The 6,722-nt window shown below is 36.8% G+C and overlaps 1 pseudogene; it reads right to left on the bottom strand.

The window, feature by feature from the left end:
- Positions 1-1,878: 1,878 nt before the first annotated feature.
- Positions 1,879-5,194, bottom strand: LOC124968070 (putative gustatory receptor clone PTE01; annotated as a pseudogene).
- Between the last annotated feature and the right edge of the window lie 1,528 nt (positions 5,195-6,722).

Here is a 6,722-nt window from a genome sequence, read left to right on the forward strand (position 1 = left end):
TACAAATAAGAATGTTGAGTCAGGCTCATCTCTCAGTTGTTCCAGCAGATAATTTGGCCTCCCAAATGTTTCATAATATAAAAACAACTATATTTAATAGTACATTCCTAAACATAATATTACAATATGGCTTGATTGGAGTATGTATTTTAATTTTAATTCTTTGTCTTCCAGTCATCCTCTGAGTAATCCTCAGACTAGTCAAGAAAATAAAAATTCAAGAAGGCCTCTTCACTTTACAAAATAAGAAAGGGGGAGCTGCGGGTGCATCTGGAATTCCATCCAGTGCTTGACAAAGATCCTCTGGAGGATGATTGCAAAGGCTCATCCTAAAAGGAATTGCTGGATGTTTTGCTCCAAAGCATGGTATTTTCTCTGATAATATATTATTCATTTCAGTCTGAATGGATTGCTTAAGGGGATGAATGGAATACAACAAAAATTAGCAAGACCCTGTCTCAAAAAAAAGTAAAAAGGGCTGGGGGTGTGGCTCAGTGGTTGAGTACCCCTGGGTTCAATCCTTGGTATCAAAAAAACAAACAAAAAAAATCAGTTAAATGATAACAAACACTTTACAAATTTTATATTGTACCCATGAATATTTTTATCATCAATCTCCATACAATCTCAGTAAAATATCTGGCCTATCAGACACAACATTTTTTTCTTCTGTTTCTTTCTCTTTTTTCTTTTTTGTCATTCTGTATTCATTGATATGTGTTCATGAACCTGTTCATGATGTGTGATTGTTTTTCTGATCATAAACTCTGGTTGGTGGTTGGTGAGTTTAGCACCAGCCAAAGGATACCAAAGCACAGGTTTTAATCTCTCAATCTTCTAATGCTTAGTTAATAAATTTGCAAGTGAATCCTGCCTGGTACATGGATTGTACTTTATAATTCTCTTGCTTTAGCTAATGAAAAGTTACTTGGGTTCATTTATGCTATTTAAAAACTAATTTAATTGGAAAGAGTCACTTCTGATCACTGGATATTTCAATTGAATCGTGTGAAGATTAAACTAAGAAGAATAATGTAAAAATTGCATTTTTGCTCCTCATTTTATGCATTCTTCACATATTCTTCCACTAGGGGGCACGCACTCCCCATGGGTAATCTTTCTTTCCTGTGGAACTATTTTCTTCTAGAAATCAACTCAGAAGACAATGCTGTTTCAGATACTAGCAACCTGCACTAATGTCACAGAAATAATTATACATAGAGTCTTCCTAAAATAATAATAATGAAAATAAAAATAACAATGTGGGAACTTATAATATAGGGAAGACTGTGCACATGAAATGAAATATGCCACATAGAACACAGAGCTCAGAGACTGGCAGTTAGGAAGCCCTCAACAATGGCACAGGATGTGAGGTTGCTATCCTATTCCTGCTCCTCTTTCCCCAGCTCCTCCTCCTCATCACCACCACCCATGTGTTTGGAGTTCTTTGGAACAGTTTTCACAGACCTAACTTCTGCTCTTGTAAGTGAGATGTCCAAAGGAACTTGAATTCACACTGTGAGTGGAAAACAAAATTTTGAACATTATGTTTGGGACCACCCCCAAAAAGGGAAGCCAGCTTCACAGTCCCCATACCTGAAATTTGCACACTATTGTTCTTAATTGTCACATTTCTTCTAATGATGATAAGTAAGTGCTATGACACTTCCTCCTCTCACCTTGTCTTCAACAGCACATAGGTGGTTATCCAGAGTGTCTGCTGAGTCATTACCAAGGACTGAAGGTATGATGAGCCTTCCCTGCTTGAGGCAAGTCAAAGCTCTGACTTGATATTTAGTATTGATATGAATGCAGTAACAGGAGTGTCCTGGTTTAGAACCTATACTCTATGAAAAGATGAAAAAAAAAAAAAGATTAGACTGTCTTGCTGTGCAACCTCCACAGGGAGCTTTTAATGTCCCTGTTCCTCAGGCTGTAGATGAAGGGGTTCAGCATAGGACTGACCACAGCTTACATCACTGAGGCCAATGCACCGTTTCTGGGAGCATGTGATACAACTGTGCCAAGGTACTCTACAATGCCTATCCCATAAAATAAGCAAACAACAGAGAGGTGAGACCCACAGGTGGAAAAGGCTTTGTACTTCCCCTTTGAGGATCGGATCCTCAGAATTGAGGAAACAATTTTATAGTAAGAGAAAAGGATCCCTGAGATGGGAAGAAAGCCAAATATGCCACCTATAACAAAAATGACTATGTTATTGGTAAAGGTATCAGAACAGGCAAGATTGAGGAGTTGAGAAGGGTCACAGAAGAAGTTAGCAATTTCCACATCCTTGAAGTAGGTAAATTGTAGTATAATCAAATTGTGTAGCAGAGAGTTGAAAAGGCTAAATAATAAAGACACCAAAACTAAGAAGCCACAGAGTGAGGGTTCATAATGACTGGGTATCGCAGGGGGTGACAGATGGCCACAAACCGGTCATAGGCCATGACAGTTAGAAGCATGTCATCCATACAGACCAACATGGCAAACAGAGACATCTTTGTCAGGCAGCCCATGTACTAGATGACTGTGCTCTGAGTCTGGATGTCCATGATCATCTTTGGGACTGTAGTGGAGATAAAACAGATGTCAGTGAAGGACAGGTTGGAGAGGAAGAAGTACATGGGGGTGTGGAGGTGAGAGTCAGAGCTGACAGCCAGGATGATGAGCATTTTCCCAAGCACTGTGACCAGGTACATGGACAGGAACAGACCAAATAGGACAGGTTGCAGGTCTGGATCCTCTGAAAGTTCAATGAGATGGAATTCTGAGACATATGTTAGATTTGGTCCTTCTATATTACCTTGACACCTTTGGGAATAAAATCATTAGAAAAAGGAAGCATAAATAGTCATCCAACTCAAGCAATGTACTCATACTTGAATTCCATACACCTTCAGAAATATTTCCAGGGAGAAATTGCATCTTCTCTGAACTCTCACATTATTGGTATCTGTGTTTCAAAACCTTGTGTGCTCATTTTAAATGAGTTGTGCTAGAGACCAAGACATTACACACAACAAGTCTATTATTGACAATTTTATGGGTATATATTATTTATGTAGAATTGTAGGTTTCATTGAGTCCTATTTGTGCATGCATTTAACAATTTAATCAGTTTTACTCCCTCATAGCTAATACCTCTTCCCTCTTCTCCTTCCCCAAGTTCCTTCCTCTTCCTTAATATCCTCCCTCCTATTTTGATGAGTACCTTTTTTTCTTTATTCTCTCTAACTTCCATGTAGTTGAGAAAGCATGTGACACTCATCTTCCTGAGTCTGACTTGTTTTGTACAGTCTACTTTTCTAATTAAAGAGAGGGACCAGCAGGCAAGTGGCTCTGGGTTTCACCCCAACACCATGAAAAATAATAAAAGAAGGGAGGAAGAAATAGTCTTTCCGTATGAAAAGTAGCATCATTAAAAGAAATCAAGAAGCTGTCAAGATAACTTACTTTAAGGCAAGAAAAAAAATCCTGTCATTAAGATGACTATAAACACTGTCAGAGAAATTCCTGTCTCTGGCTTTGCTGATCATCCAATTTTGATGCATTCATTAAATGCACATAATGATATGACATCACTTGGCACAAATGGTTAAAGAATAAATGTAATGAATAATGTAATGATAAGACTCACTTATGAAAAATTAAAAACTTTTGACATTATATTTTTGTTCAAGCCTATGACATCTCAGAAAGGTATCTGAGAATGACAGCTTTTTTTGTTTTATAATTTTCTCTTGATAATCTATTTAACAATGGTCTGCTTATGCTGCTATATTGCTTTTATAATCATAAACTTTTATTTTCACTTGAAGACTTTAGCACCTACCTTATGACACAAAATTCTAACTGGAATTTGCAAAGTTGGAGTCTTCATATGCCTAGTTCATGGGTTTTCAAGTTAGTCCTGCCTCATATGTGGACTGCACTTCTCCTACTTCAGCTGCATGAAGACAATTTTGGGACTTTATTTTGTTAGCTCACATTATAACTTCATGGGAAAAATTAAAGAATGAAAAGTACAGGGAATAAACACACTGAAAATTTTCTCATCTGTAAAATGTGGATAATAAGTAACCATCTAAAGCTTAATTGTCCCAAAGGGCTTAAGAAGCATTTTAAATTGTGTAGACTTGTTCCATCTCAGTATCTCAGTGGATATCTTAGTATATATGTATCCTGAGCTTCACCCCAAGTTAAATCCATCATAGTGTCTACATGTGAAGTTCTTGGTGTTTTTTTTCCACACTAGTATTGAAAACCACTGACATAACATTTCCTGGATTTAGAAAATATTCCATTAAAGATTCATGCTATTACAGCCAATAAAACTCACTACAATCATTAAAAGAAAACATTTAGTAATGTGTGCTTCAGAGCTGAACTTCTATGGAGAATTGAAACATGGCCAGTAGAATTTGAATACTTTATGTCTGCAGGATTTCAATCTCCTGTTCACCTGTTCCACAGTCAAATTCTGTCATAAATTTGGGGGGTAGATTTTCCCATGGATCTTTCCATTTCTATTTTGATATATGTATCTACAAAACAAAATTTTTATTAAAAACTTACCTAATGATACCTTAAAGCTCATCTCTTCAGTATGTCACAGCACTTTTTGTGAGCTAGTTTACATTCACACGTGATTTGACATACATTGGGTTCAAATGCTTTAACTGATGCAGAGTTACCTGAGGGTAGGACTTCATTTGTAAGTTTTATTTTTTTTTAATTATGACAATTCTTTTAAAATTCTTCTATTTCTTTTTCTCACATTACTGAAAATTTCCATGCACTATTTGGGTAGAGAGAATTATTCTTGACTTCCAACAAATCATGTCTATTAGTTTAACTACTAATCACCTCCATTTGTTGCCCCAATATAAATCTGTCATTACTGATATATTCTCTTATTTTGAATGGACACCTTCAAAATATCCTTGTCAGGTGTCTATTAGCAATCCTTGCATAGCAAATCACTGAGAAATTTCATCTTCTAAGGAAACCATTTCCACTGGGCTCCTCCAGTGGAGAAGACAGTGTCCTGGGATGGGAGAAAGGAAATCCACATTTTAATCTTGAATCATTGATGGACCATATTGTGCAGAATATGTGTCAATCTCTCCTCCTTTCTGAACTTGTACTCTTACCGATAGGGAGAATAATGGCAATCTCCACTCATGTGTGGCTCATAAGGAAAGTTTGAATCTAAAACTATTTAACATTTTGGTTACTTTATCAAAGTACAAAATTCAAAGCTATGGGAATAAGTAGCTGTAGAGGTATATCAGTGTTAAGGATCACTGAACTCTGGATGATAGGAAGCTCTTACCTGGGTCTCATCTCAAGCTGCAAGTCTTAACCTGCCCCCTTCTTTATTTCTTATACTCAAGGAAGTCTGTGCTTCCTTATTTTTGAATAATTGATCATGCAGATGTGGTTAAAAGGATTATAGGACCCAAGTGTCCATGACATGGATACAAACAAGAGCTATTTTATCTTATCTTCACTTCTGTGGAACATTACTTCTATGGAACATCACTAATGTTCAAAAGTGCAGACAGAAAAGCACCAAGTGTGTTGAAGCTGCACTGATTGTGTCCAGGATATCTGAACCAAGAACAAGTCTCTTCAATATTTATAAAGGTTTTTGTTTTTGAATCACCTGTGTGCTTAGCAGTATAGAGGCTCTGGAGAATTACAAATAAATGATTTATTACTCTCCAAATTGAAAGCATATAGAAGTAGGAAAATGTCATTTCTGATTGATGGACAGTTTAGTTGAGTGGTGTGATGCTCAAACTTACTATTATTATTAATAGTAATATCTGAACTTTTATTTTCCCTTACCTATGTGTTCACCTTCTACCCACCAAAGAATCTCTATTTACTCCATCATCACTGCAGTTGTCTCAACTAGAAAGAACTTCAGATGACATTACTGAGCTTGTGACACTAAGAAGATGCACTATGTTAAAGAAAGAAACAGGAACCTAGAGGTGAAAATTAAATTCATAGTCTCTGAATCTGACCCATTACAACATTCATTGTTTCCCAACTATCTGACATTTGAAGGAGACATATAGAGGATTTAGCCACATAGAATTATGGGCACATTTTTAAGCTATTCCAGTTTCCTGAGTATGAATGATGTGGCCGACCGGTGAGACCCAGGGTCCAAGGTTACACCACATGCATCTAAATGGCAATTGGCAGAGAGCCAAAGGGCACGCTAAATGCACCTTGAGAAAAACAGGAAGCATTTACCATTGGCTCTATGATAATTAGTTCAGCCGCTTAGTGTGTGGACAGATATATCTTACATGTATGCTTGAGCTCATGATTGCTTGACCTTTAACAGGATTGGATGGACATATCTGATTACAATTGCTTATGCATGACTGCTTATGTGGGTGCATCTGGAATTCCATCCAGTGCTTGACAAAGATCCTCTGGAGGATGATTGCAAAGGCTCATCCTAAAAGGAATTGCCGGATGTTTTGCTCCGAAGCATGGTGTTTTCTCTGATAATATATTATTCATTTCAGTCTGAACGGATTGCTTAAGGGGATGAAGGGAATACAACAAAAATTCCAGAAAATATTACTTACAATCTGAAAAACAATGGGTCTTTACTACTAACAAAATTAAAAATAATTTTGCAACCATGCAATGAGTTCCTGAAAGCCTCTGGAGAAAATAGTTATAGA

Source organism: Sciurus carolinensis, chromosome 17 (assembly GCF_902686445.1).
Source record: "Sciurus carolinensis chromosome 17, mSciCar1.2, whole genome shotgun sequence".
NCBI classification, from domain to species: Eukaryota; Metazoa; Chordata; class Mammalia; order Rodentia; family Sciuridae; genus Sciurus; species Sciurus carolinensis.